We start from the raw sequence: 14,154 nt of genomic DNA, 5'->3' as shown, positions 1-14,154 counted from the left end.
TGGGATAGAATGATGAGGACCCTTCCCTATTTCTCCTTTCTCCGTCCCTATCTCTTCTCTCTACACAACTCCCTCCCATCAACCCTAATTCCTTGGATCACTATTTTATTCCTCAGGTATTCTTCTGAGTTCTTCCATAAACAAACAATGCCATGGATATGCATTTTCTGAAATATAGTTAAAATAAAATTAAAAGAAAAAGAAAGTTTACATTTCAATTTATAGTGCTCTTCGTTTTAAATAATCTCCCTTTAAAGAAGGATGAGCCATATCAGAACATGCTAGGCTTTAACATGGGGGATCCCATCATGCATGAATGCTCAGATGTCCATCTGTTTATTTCCCAACACACAGTTTTCCTAAGGTCCGTGGATTCTGTGGCATTTCTAATCATGTATTTTCAACATGTAGTTGTGGCCTTTTGTTCTTTTAACAACACATATGACAATTCATCTAGTTGTAAAATACTGTCATAAAGGAGAAACTACAAATTTTTCAACATTTCCTAAATAGTTAATTCATCTGTAACGTCATCTTTGCTTTGTACTTTATTCTAAGTATATAAAATATCTCATAATCTCTTACAGTATTGGGTCAATGCATTATTATTTTTAAGTGTTATTGTTCAAGAAAACTCAGAGAATGCTGACCTAGAGAACTCTGAGGTCCTCTGTTATTTCTAGAAATGTGTTGACTTTTTTGCTTTCAAAAGCATTTCTTGAATAGTCAGTTCTGGGGGATCACATGATATTTATACTTCTCTGAGCATGTGCATTTATTTTGAGATAACTTATCTGTCTCTGCAAATGCTGTCAATACATCCCTCTTGGCACAGAAAGTTCTAGAAGGCAGGAAGCTTATGTGTGGTCTCTTCTCCTATCATGTCTAGATCAATGATCTATTCAGGGCTACTGGGCGTCAGTTAACAAACACAAGGCAAACAAGATGCTGCAATAGCATTTGTTACTGCTAATGTTACTGATTAGACCACACCCTATGTCCTTACCCTTAGCCAAAGCCTCCCACCTCAAAGATGGAAGAGAAGTGGTCAACGAAAACAAAGCCTTGGTAGACAGAATCACGGTAGGAGCAGGTGTTGGGGTCCACTTGATTGAACCTTGATCATGGCTTTCCTGCTTCCTGACTATGTGACTGCTAGGTCTGTGTGCCTCAGTTTCCTATACCACCAGGGTGCTCATACCTTAATCTCAGAGTTGTTTTTAGCATGCAAATGGGGTATAAATGTGTATATGTAACCTATGTAAAGAGCTTAGCTCAGGGCCTGGCACATACAAATTTCTCAATAAATGGTAGCCACTGCTGACAGGAAAAAAATCACACAACCTAAAAGTTGAGAGTTCTCTTTTATTCAGGGACCTTACTGAGGACTATAGCCTGGGAGACAACCTCTCAGATAGCTCTGAGGAACTGTTCCAAACAGGTAAGGGAGGAGCCAGAATATATATGAGTTTTTGCTGAAAAAGAAAAAAAATCCAAGTAGTCGAACATCAGACATCTCAGTCGCTGATGGCCCGATGGAGGGCAGCATTCGTTGTTTACTGCAGTGGCGGGCAACATTTTTTTTTTGTCCACACACTATGATTTGAACCACAGTACTCCCTGCCAGGTATAACAGCCTCTTTCCCCACCACTTTTTTGGTAAGAAGTTGTGGAGTTATCTTTGTGTTAAACTAGTGCATGTGGGAACCTTGAGTGCATTGATTTCATCAGCTGCTCTGATCACAGAGGGAATGCTAGCTCCGCCCCCGGGAATGTTGAAGATCCAGGTACAGCTGAAGAGATGACATCTTTGGTTCTGTAGGAAATGCCCCCAATGGTTGTGGATCTGCTCAGCTTCCCCTGGAAGGTACATGTCATGGTTGCCAATGTACTGATGTCACAGTATATCAGCTGAACACCTGTCCTTATATAACAAGCTCTCTGACCCTAGAAAAGGGAAGAGGAAGTTATTCATCCAATTCCCCAGTTTCTAGAAAGACTACTTCCCAGGGTGCAGTGATTGAAAAAGGGACGTGAAATAAATACACATTCTTACCCTTCTTCTCTATCAGCTGTCAGCTGAGTTTGAATCAGTTGAGAGATTGACTTGCTAATAAATCTCTGGACCTGACACCTCTTGTTGAAAATGAGACAATATGTTAATAAATGAGAAATGGAACTGTCTTTCTGTTTATTCCCTAACTGCTTTCTGTTCAGGACTCTGCAGAGGTTGGCCTGATGCTTTCAGCCAGAGGGGTCTCTCTGAGGCTGGTGAGGAAGGGTGACTTGAATTAGGTCAGATGCCTGTCTGCGTACTCTAGATGCAGATGGAGGGCCATTCTCTACAATTCTTGCTCCAGGAATCTGACAGCAGGTGCGAGACCATGACCCTTGCATGAAGATTTAAGGGCACACTGAACCTTTCTCTTTTTTTTTTTTTAATTATTATTATTTTTTTGCGGTACACGGGCCTCTCACTGTCGTGGCCTCTCCCGTTGCGGAGCACAGGCTCCAGACACGCAGGCTCAGCGGCCATGGCTCACGGGCCCAGCCGCTCCGCGGCATGTGGGATCTTCCCGGACCGGGGCACGAACCCGTGTCCCCTGCATCGGCAGGCGGACTCCCAACCACTGCGCCACCAGGGAAGCTCTGTAATCATTTTTGATTTAAACAGTCAATTATCTTTAAGTGATTTAAATGATAAGTAAAAATCTCTATATTTTTGCTTATCATTTAAATCATAAATGATAGTTTATAGTTCACTTTTCTGGTGTCTGCATTCTTTCATGCAGTTTCACATTTCTGCCTGGTATCTTTCTTTCTGTTTGAAGGGCTTTCCTTTAAAATTTCTCATAGCACTTTTCTGTTGTTGATGAATTTTCTCAATTGTTATATGTCTGAAAAAGTCTTCATTTCATATTCATTTTTGAACAATATTTTAACTGGGTAAGGAATTCTAAGGTGACTTTTTTGTTTGTTTGTTTTTTTGGTACTTTAAAGATCTTGTTCCACTATCTTCCTGCTTGTTTCTGATGAGAAATCTGATACAATCTCTGTCTTTGTTGCTCTGTAGGAACATGATTTTCCTCCCATGACTTTTTAAAGTTTCTCTTTATCACTTGATTATGGTGTGCCTTTTGGGGTACTTTTCTTCATGCTCTTCATTGTCGAGTTTCACTGAGCCTCCTGGACTTGGGGGTTTTATAATTTTCATCAAATTTGCAACATTGTGGGGCCATTGTTTTTTCAAATAACGTTTTTCTGTCCCATTTCTAGCTCCTCTCCTTCAGAGACTCAAATTACATTTGTATGAGATACCTTGAAAATTTCCCACACCTCCCTGATGCTCTATTTTTTTCTGATTTTTTTTATTTCTGTGTTTCATGTTGTGTAACCTCTATTAACATACCTTGCATTTTTTTCATCTGAAATATTTTAGTTTTTAACTGTAGGACTTCTCTTTGGGTCTTTTTTTAATCTACCATGTCTCTGCTTAATACTTTCAGTCTTTCATGTAGTCTTTTGAAACATATGAGATTCAGATATAATAGCTGATTTAATGTTTTTTACTAATTCTACCCTGTATGCCAATTCTGGGTCAGTTTTAATTGTTTGTCTTTTCATTAAGAGTAGTATTTTTCAGCTCTTTTGTATACTTGATAACCTTTGGATGTCAGGCAATGTTCATTCTGACTTGCTAGATACTGAATATTTTCTGTAGCCCTATAACTGTTCTTTATCTGTCCTCTGAATCAGTGTTAAGTTGCACTGAAACAGTTGGATTTTGGGGGTCTTTTAAATTGTTTTAGGTGTAACCAGAGCAGCATTTAGTCTAAGGTTAATTTATACTACTACTGAGACAAAATCTTTCTAAACAACCTATATGACAACTCATGAATTATATCATTTTCTATTCTGAATAGTGGGAATAAGTACTATTCCTGGCCCTATATGAACTGTGATGATTATTCCCTGTAATCTTTTGGTGTGTTTCTTTCCTTGGCTTCAGATAATTTCCACATAAGCATGAGCTGATTGGCACTCAGTTGAGAAACTGAAGGGACCTTCTGCAGATCTCTCTATGCAGGGCTCTCCTTGTTGGTACTCTGCTTTCTGAACTCTAGTTACCTTGGCTTTCCAGACTGTCAGTTCTGACCCTCAACTCAGAGCCACTGCTGGGCTCCATCTCTCTCTCCCTCCTAGTGCCGTAGCCTAGAAACACTCCAGGCAGTAAACTGGGGCAATCTCAGGCTCTCTCCCATCTCTCAGAGTTCATTATCATTTATTGCCTGACGTCAGTATCTTGAGAGCTGTTGGTTCATATATCTTATGCAGTTTTTAATTGTTTTAGAAAGGAGTATAAATCTAGTCCCTGTTACACCACTTTGGCTGGAAGTGAAAATCAGAAAACCTGTTCTTCAAACACTTAAACTATGTCACAGACATTTCCTGTTTCTTAAATATGATCAGCCTACATCATTTCTGATGACGACAAAGTATTTTATTATTTAGCGGTACCATAGATTATTTAATCAATTGTTCAATTTGTATATTTAGTTTTTTTCCCATTGTCCACGACACTGCCAATGAGAGGCTAAATATTTTTGAACATCCATGATTTTTTCAAATATATTAATAGAAGACAGACTACCAACTTAAGGTATTTTGATATAAACTTCCAAATTATCCTCTGGAAAACTTGTACCAGTTTATGCATCCGTAATCTCCCCACACTTTTTGTCAGTATTGGATATTATAATTTTGTAATGTTTTTACAAATTTGATGAGTGAAAATGGTATTTATTGATTTAAATTTGAATTTCTCAATTACTTTTTGATACATTATATTCTATTGAAGCTTATTGAAAACTCCTATACCCTCTTTTTTGAACTGCCTGTTCATAACATTTGCCTATCTTAAAAATTAAGTTGTTTTCTTTCCTGTTAGTGATTTATAAAATATACTTGTATAGAATATATATATTCGAGTGTGTATATATGCTAGATATATAAGCTATATATAAATTTTCAAACTTTCAAATATTTTCCCAGCCTTTTGCTTGCTGTCTGTTTATAATATATTCAGATGTAATGAAATTGATTTGATCTCTGCTGTGACGGTTTCTATATGTATTATTGTGCTTAGAAAACCAATATTACTCCCACTTCATAATCAAATAAATATTATATTCTATTTGTTTACAGCTTTAAATTTTTTACTGTGTAATCTCTAATCCATCTGGAATTTAGTTTTTTCATCAGTTGAACTTGATTTTTCTATTGCTTGTAATATATTTTATAATGCTTATATTAAAATATTTACAATGCTTGAATAAATCTAAAATGGTCTTAACACAATTTATTTAGTATCTATTCTTCTCCCCAGATTTGATATACTGTTTTTTTTAATCATCTTATGATAAGTTCTTAGGAATATTTAGATCTGTTTCTAGATTTTCCATTCTGTTCTATTAAACTGTCTCCTCCTGTGGCTGTTCCGTATTATTTTGTTTTGCTTTTAATTTGTTTTTCTTTTTTGTTCCATATTATTTTAATTACTGAAACTTAATTGGACAACAGTAGGCCCAAGAGAAAACATGTGGAAGGATAAATCAGCCATCCCCTTAACTTTTTACTGGTTTTTAACATTTCAGTGGCTGGTCTCAAACATTCCTGGGAAGTCGAGAAGCCATGCAGCCATCAGGTAGAGAGCAAGCTTCACTTTCATAGCATTCAGGTTCAAATCCCACGTCCCCAGCTGACTAGCAGGTGGCCCAGCAAATATACTCACTTCTCTGTGGCACAGTTTCCTTACCTTGAGAGTGTGGGTAATAATAGTCCTTACCTTATTAGTTTATTATGATGACGATGATTACAGTGGATGGAACCAGTGCCTAGCACGCATGAGCATTGCATAAAAAGGTAGTTTTGCTATTTTTATTTCTTTTTAATTTTAGAATTATTTTGTCAAAGTTCAAAATAATTATGATTTTTATTAATTGAGTCTTCTCTAGAGACATCATAGGATTTTACTTTTACTTTTTTGTGTCTCTTTTACATCTTTTTGTTGTATGTGTATATATATATAAAATATTTATTCATGATTATATATACCTCGCACAATTGTATTCACATACACATTCTTAGAAATAGGGCTGACAGGAAACATGTGAGCATGTTTAAAACGATTATCCTAAGTATTATGGATAATATTCAGAAATACTCAAAATTTCTTTACTGAATATTACTCATAATAGTCAGAAATACATGATTTTTAAATTAGTCTGGCACCCCAATATTCTATTGCTTTGTGCTTCAGACAAAAGTGTAGTGCCTGTTACGTATTATGTGCTGTGTAACGCACAAGTATATGGGCAAATTGTTTTTTTCAATGTGTTATCAATTAGGGAAGTTGATTTCACGAGACAAATTTCATAGGACATTGAGAAAACAAAAATTTTAAGCGGATGATGAAAGTGAATTCCTGAAAGTGCATGACTCTGGTTTCTGTGAAATTACCTTTTCTTTCCTCCGTAATCCTAATCCTAATCCTAATCATCTTTCCTTCCTAAATCTAAATTTTCTTGGAATGCTTCAGAATATCTGGACTTGATCTCAGAAGATAATCTGAGAACAAGTATTTACAGGATTGGAGAATTTCAGCAAATGATAAACACATTTAAATTTTTACCAACCCCGGATGGAAACTTCTAGATTTCTAGGTTTTAGAAGACATAGGGCCATGAAAGAAAATGTTGACATTTATTTAAACAGGAGGAATGAATGAGAACAGGACCTACAGTTGGGCCTTTCCTCTTAGGTTCTTACAAAGTTAGAAGGCAGGGGCTGTAACCGAGACGCCAGAGAAGAAAGGCCAGCACACAGGGGAGTATTGAGACCATAACCTACACATCAGATGTCCTCTCACACTCTCACTATGTTAGAAGCTAAAGCATTTGTGTGAGATTCCAGGGAGCAAAGGCTGCTAGAGGAGACACCACGTCAAGATGAGAACATTTCCGATCAAGGCAAAGACAGTCTGCCCGAAGTCATGGACTTCCTGCCCAAGCCACAGCCCCTGACCTCTGCTCTTCTGAACCCTTGGCTTTCCTCCTGTGACATCTGCTGCCTGTTTGCTGTGCTCCTAATACCCACAAGTGGGTCATCTCACTGCCCACAGAGACCTGTTCTCATGAGTCCTCTCAGATGCCCCTGCTGACCAGCATTTCAAAGGCAGCATGATGAAATGTTGCTTCCTGTGATAAAAACACTGTTTGCTTCCTTCTGATACACAGGCAATGATCTGTTGAATATATAGAGTGAGCATGTAGCAGAGAAGAAACTTTATCTGATTAGACTAGGGAAGGAGTGTTTTTAAGAACAGTGGAACAATCTCTAACATAGAAAGTTGCCTCTGATAAGGGAAACCCAAGAGATACAGTGGAGCAGCTTCCTGACAACACAGGTAGCAAAAGGCCTCTTAAGGAGGACTACAAGTTGTATTTTTGAATGAAAGCCATTTCATGCTAACAAGGACCCCTGACTTCTACCTCCTGTCAATAGATTCACAAGGAAAATGGTGATAGACACATTATTATCAGCTATTAGTAACCTACTGCTGTGTAACAAATGACTAAAATTTGGTAGCCTAACCTATAAACACTCCTTATCTCACACATTTTTTTGATGGTCAGGGATCTGAGAGTGACTTACCTGGGTGGTTCTACTTCAGGGTCTTTCATAAAGTTGTGGTCAACCTGTTGGCTAGAAGTTGTCACCTCTGAAGACTTGAATGCAACTGGAAGACCTCCCTCCAAGCTCGCTTATGTGGGTCGTTGTCAGAAAGCTCTGGTACCTCCATGTGGAGCAGTCATGGGGCTGCTCCACACATGGCTTGTCGGAGACAGAGTGATTCTAGAGAGAGAGCCCTAGACGGCAGCCACATGCCTTTTATAACCTCATCTTGGAGGTGGCATGTGACTCCTTACTCCGTGATTTACTGGTCACGTCGACCTCCCTGGTACAGAGTGGAGAGGACCCTGCAAAGGTGTGAACAACAGGAAGCAGGGATTATTGGGGGCCATCCTGGAGCATGGCTACCACACTTGCTAAAGGTGCTTTTTATTGGGACCTCACAATTTCTAGAGACTCAGTTGCTCATCCTTTCGTTTAAACTGGCAGGGAACACATGAACCTTGAACCTTGTTGAAACACGGAGGGAGCTAAACATATTTTATAAAAGCCATTGACTAAACATTTTCCATTCTTTGTTGTTGTTGTTTTGGAGGAGGAGACGTGTGTGTGTGTGTGTGTGTGTGTGTGTGTGTGTGTGTGTGTGTGTATGTGGGAGAGAGAGACAGAGACGGGGGGGAAGGAAAGGGAGAAGAAGAGAAAGAAAGAATGTAAAAAAATCTAATTTTTCAGATCAAAATTATTTTTTCTTCCAATTGACATACGGCTTCAGCATAACTCTTATTCTTCAATTCCCAAAGCAAGCACCTCTGTGAACTCTCACTTAAACACAGACTTTTTTTTTGGAACTATGGGATAGGAGTAAGAAGGAAGGGACAAAATACTAGCTTTTGTGCTTGGTTTTAAGTTTTAATTTCTCAAAAAGAGACAGAGAGAGAGTACTGCAAGCCAAAATCTTTGACTTATACAGACTCATTAGGATGAGTAGAAGTCAATTATTGAAGACAATTGCTTCAGAAAGTCAAGAATATAGAAACTTCTGAAAATAGAAAGCTTGTTACCTCTTTATGTGATCATAAACGATCTGAAAGAACTTTCTATAGTGTGACTATGAAATAAAGTCGAGTTTTTATTTCCTGTTAAATATGATGAAGAGGACAGTGACCCACGTTGAAGGGTGAGGCAGAGACATACAGAGCTCGTCTTACAAGGAGGGAAAGTTTCTGGTTATGTATTAGATTTGATTCTAGTTTTCTGGGGTAAAACATTAATCCTACAATCTTCTCTTTTTCATAGATGCTGAGATTCCTTTATAAGCTATTTGGACACCTGTATTTATACGTTTTTTCTGATTTTCAAGAAACTCTTTCCTTCTTGGGGGAGTGAAGCAGCAAGTCTTACTGGTGAACATGTTTGGTGAGTTGTAGTAACCAGGTAAGAGGAGAGAAGGTGCTAGCAGGGGAAAGGCTCTCATGGGGAGGGGAGGAGAGCAAAGGCAGATGTGACAGAAAAATGAATTTGCTATCTATAGCCTCAGCTTCTTTCTAGAAGGCAGCAGCTTTCATAGCTGCCTAGCACCATGGGGGATTTGGGGTGTGCACATCTGGGGACAGACACTGAGGAGAAGTGAGAGGCTTCTGAGCACCTCTGGGAGGGAAGGGGTGGTGATGACCAGGTGCAAGAGGGGAGGAAGGAGGGGAAGCTGTGAGCTACTGCAGGTGATGTACACGTCGTCAGCTTGGTGCCCCACATTTCAGACCTGTTGGTGTACGTGGATTTCTTGTGCAAGTTGGAGAAAGGGCGAGTCCCGGGCTGATGCTGAGCGGAGCAGAGACGGGACTCCCGGGCACAGAAGCCTGAGGCAGAGACACCTCGCGATCAGGAGCCCCCGGAATTAGGAGACCTCGTAGGGAAGGCTCTGGGTGGTTACATGGTTGTGGAATTGGAAGTGTGTCTGAACTAATTATTCCTACTTCTCCAAGGCGCAAGGAAGGCCCGCTAACTTTTCCGTTTTGGCAGGTCAGTGAGATTTTTGACATTTAAAAGCTTTTGGTTTGGGTACAGAGCTAAGATGTCCTCTCCACGTGGATGAAACCCACATGCAAACACAAATAAGCTCTTGTACACGTGTGTGCACGCACACACACAACAAACACATTTCTGCTCTTCCAGCTGCACCGATCTGTTCTCATTTCAGACAAACAAGTCTGGCCAATTTTGATCTTTCCTTTCGTGTCATTGAATGGTGAGTTGTCACAGATGTTCTGTGCCCCCATAGAGAAGCGTTGCCTTCCATTGGTTCTGGGTCACTTTTGTTTAGGAGAGTCACCTCCAAGAGGTACAGTCATTTTTAGTGGGTGTGGCCTGAGAGCAAATTATACGTGGGGTGCAGTGTCAGATCTTCGGGCCTGGAGAGAGATCCTCAAGGGAGCAGGCTGTGTCCCCTCCCAGGCTCACCCAGCTTCTCCCTGCCAGTTGGCTGCATCAGCAAGAATCTCTGGATTCTACATTTTGCAGAGCCCTTGAAGACAGCAGGATAAAGAGGAACTTCTTGAAGCAACCCATGGCTCCTGAGGCCCCTCTATCTTACATCAAATGTTCCCTTCTCTATTACAAAACCTCATAGGCCTTGATAGATGCTGGCCTCCCTGGACTTCACGAAATGTCTTGAACAGTCAATGGAAGCATTGAAGATGCTGTTAGTCATCTTGGTAACAGTCAAGTACGTAAGTGCCAGTGCTGACAAACTCCTTGAAAGGCAGATTCCACAGCAGAGTTCTCTCTCCTTTTTTCTGGCCACCCCATTTAATATTGATAACCATACCCTTTGCACCAGAGCTTTAGAGAGGATGGAGAGCTGGACCCAAGCTACACTGTCAGTGAGAGGAAAAACAGCTGTATCTAAAGGTCCTGCTCCTTCTACTCTATTAGAGAGTTCTCTGCAGCTGGCACATCCTGATCGTTTGGAAGTCACCAACAGTCTGAAAAAGAAAATCACGTCGATGATGAAAGTTGGTTTATGCAGAATTCTAGCAGGCGCAACACGAGCCCACAAATCTGTGTCACAGCCATCCAAGACAGGCCATCTGGAGACACATGGAAAGAGTCCATATGGAGGCTTTGGGTTCTGGCTTTGCCCTGTACTGGCTCTTGCCTTGAGTAAGGTAATTAATCTGCCTCTCTGAGCCTCCGGTGAGCCTCTGAGGAATGGAAGTGTCAGCGTGTGCAAGAGTGTCTGCACACAGAGCCTGGTGTACGCTTAACTCACCCAGTCGTATCAGATGTTTTCAAAACATTGACGTTGAAGCATCAACAGTAAAACTTCCCAGAGAAAAGTGCACCGTTGTTCTTAGAGCTGCAGCTTTTGGGAGGTTGTAGCTGCCAACTCGCACTGTAAGGGCACTGAGGGACCTGCCGCCAAGAGAGAGTGGAGGTTTTGCTGAGGAAGTCACCCACAAGGGAGGTAAGGTAGAACTAGAGGAAATGTGACCATCTGTGGAGATAACGTTACAGCTGGAAGTGCAGCGTCATCAGAGACCTTTCGAGTAGAGAATGTGATGCCAACTGAAGTTGGTCTTCGTTAACAGTACCCTGAATCAGTGTTAGCTTATCAGTAAGCTGGTTCCTGTGTCTTCACTGATAAGGAAAATGGGAGGTGTTAAGAGAGAGGTGGCTGTCGTATTTAGCACAGAGCTATTAGAGAAATTCGTTTTTAGAGTTAACAAACTCTGTTGGTAGGAAGTTGAGGAAGAAAGAGCGCATCGGACTGATGGTAAGTGTCTTTCCTTGGGGTGTTTTTCAAAAATGCATTTATCTCAAAGGGAATGGAATTTTAAAACAAAACTGTGGGTTAAACTTAATCATTGCTCTCAATTTTCTGTTTGTGAAAAAGATAGTGTTACCCCATGGGAAACCCAAGTTACAGACTCATGAAGTCCTGTGAAGTCTTGTTTGTATGATGTGGAACTTTGCCTCGTGTAATGGAAAATAAATGGGGGAGGATGGGCTTGGGAGGGGGCCTTGCAGTATACAGTACATACAAAGTACTCATATGCCAGAATTATCCTTGCTGGAACCCACTAAAGTCCAGAAGTGGAGTCTGCTCAGACCGTGGAGAAGGGAAAAGTGCTTAGCGAGCAAGGAGCTGCGGGGCAAAGGGTATGTGGTATGGGGAAGAGAAGTCAGCCCCTCAGGGAGAGGGAGATGCAGGATGAGAAAGGAGAGTGCCAGGTATGGGGAGCAGGGCTGCCGAGGGCCCATCTTTCTGGGGGAGTGGTGGGTAGGGAGGAATATACCTGATTTAAGTTCACGCTTGGCATTGGCACCTCCAGTTGACAGCTCCATTTCTTTCCTCTGAAGTCTCCCAACAAAGCGTGTAGAGTCAGATGTCGCAGAGCTGACCCCCAAAGCCGTACCCCTGAGCGTCAGGGACAGAGAAGTGGGAGGTGTGCTCCCTCTGGTTGCAACAGTTCTCTCTCTTTTTTTCTTTTTTTTGGCCACCCCATGTGGCATGAGGGATCTTAGTTTCCCGACCAGGGGTCGAACCTGCGACCCCTGCAGTGGAAGCATGGCTTCTTAACCACTGGACCGCCAGGGAAGACCCCTTCTTTTTTCTTTTTTTGCAGCCATTCTTGAGGCCAAAAATACTCATGTGTCATTGCCCCCAAATCTCAATATGGACCTTCTTATCCCCTTTCTGCTATTCTATGTACAGTATGTGAGAGAAAGCTCTGACTTACACAGAACTGCACTTAACCCCTGCCGATGACTTACCGATGACTCTAGGCCACTCATCTGACCTCTTTAATTCTTGTATTCTTTACCTATAAAACCAGCATCTTAGTACTAATACCAAGCTAAGAGGGTGGGTTCCAAAGATTAAATGGATGTAAAGTAACAGCACCGCACCTAGCTGTCAGCAAACGCTTAATAATGTCAGCCATCGTCATTATTTTTTACCTTTCCTGCTCTGGGAACCTTCATCTCTGTGCCCTGCTGGCAGCACGCCGTGTCTGCTGATTTGAATTACAGAATCCCCAGCAGGACATTGGGTTGTCTCTGCTCTTGAACAGGTTGTATAGATGAGGACGTTTCTCCCTCTGTGTCTGAAGATGTGGACTAATAGCTCAAACAGATCTGGGACGTCTTTGGTTTTCAGATTCCTGCTTTTCCATCAGGAGAACTCTTCATATGTGTCCTTCAAAATGTTTGTCCTATGATTATGAGGGTCCATAGTTCTCTGCTCGCCCCTCCACACTTCCCAGTTTTCTGTGAATGCAGGGATAGAAAAGCGCAGAGGAGAGGATCTCCAGAGATTTGGGTAACATTGATATCCAAGGGGTATCCAAGGGATACCAATACCAGCTCTGAGGTGGGGCAAGCTTGGGGTGTTGGGGGAAGAGGAAGGAGAAAAGTGTGGAATGAGGGTGGGACACATGGAAGACCTGAATCAGAGAAGTGTGAAGGGTGGCAGACCATGGAGGACCTTTTAATCCATTACAGAGACTTTGGTTTTCACTTAATAAAAGGAGAGGTTGGAGGAGAGGAGTGGTTAAAAGGATCATGCTGGTTTCTGCTTTGAAAATAGATTCTAAGGGGGCAAGGGAAGGACCAAAGAGACTAATTCAGAGGCTACTGCAATAATCCAGGCAAGAGATGGTGGTAGCCTGGACCACCAGTGAGTGTCATGAGCAGTGTCACGTGGTTGAGCTCTGAATATACTTGGAAAGTAGATGCAGTGGGACTTGCTGATGGCTTGGGTGAGATGTGTTGGAGACAGAGGCATCGGGAAACCACCATGGATTTTGATCTGAGCAGTTGTAAAGATGGAGTTGCCATCAACCAAGATGATAAGGGCTGTTGGAAGGGCAGATTTTGGTGTGAAGAACAGAAATAAGTCTTGACAGGTTAATTTGGAGACATCTCCAAATTAATAGGATACAGATAAGTGGAGGGTTAATAGGATACAGATAAGTGGAGGGTCAAGTCAGCAGGTGCATATCTGAGTCTGAAGTTCAGGGGGTTAGTCTGGACGGCAGGTTTCACGTTGAGAGTAGAATCCGCATACAGATGAAGTCTACAACCAGGAAAGTGGATGACATCACATGAGGAATGAGTGTAGACAGAGAAGAAAAGAGACTCAAGGACTGAGCCATGCAGTGGTGGGGAAAAGAGGAGATGTGAAGAGCAGCCAGCGGTGTCCTGAAGAAGGACGGGGAGAAACTGTTCCACTGGGACAGAGGCTGCTCAGAGCTCAAGGCAAGATGAAGACTAAGCACGCACAGTGGTTTTAGCAATTACGTGGAGGTAATTGGCGGCATTGACAAGGGCAGGATGCCATTGCAATCCTAGCTAGTTATTAACAGAATTGAAATTTAGAAAAAGAAGCAATGCAGTGTTTCCAAAGTGGGTTCGGATTCTATAAGGTTATTTGCAAATCAAGCAAACAAACAAAACAAAATG

The 14,154-nt window shown here is 41.4% G+C and overlaps 1 protein-coding gene across 4 annotated transcripts in view; it reads left to right on the top strand.

The window, feature by feature from the left end:
- The window catches only part of IL1RL1 (interleukin 1 receptor like 1), a 39,566-nt gene that overhangs the window by 3,496 nt on the left and 21,916 nt on the right, over window positions 1-14,154 (top strand). For 2 of the 4 annotated variants that reach the window (XM_079940838.1, XM_079940834.1), the window contains exons 2-3: window positions 8,989-9,108; window positions 9,450-9,711. The gene's annotated coding sequence lies outside the window, so the exon portion shown is untranslated. Of the gene's footprint in view, window positions 1-8,988; window positions 9,109-9,449; window positions 9,712-10,818; window positions 10,857-14,154 lie in introns of those variants that run through there. The other 2 variants (XM_079940835.1, XM_079940837.1) reach the window with 2 other exon arrangements.

Source organism: Stenella coeruleoalba, assembly GCF_951394435.1.
Source record: "Stenella coeruleoalba genome assembly, chromosome: 13".
NCBI classification, from domain to species: domain Eukaryota; kingdom Metazoa; phylum Chordata; class Mammalia; order Artiodactyla; family Delphinidae; genus Stenella; species Stenella coeruleoalba.
Note: the sequence above shows the minus strand (reverse complement) of the source record. Positions and strands in the feature narration are given on the sequence as shown.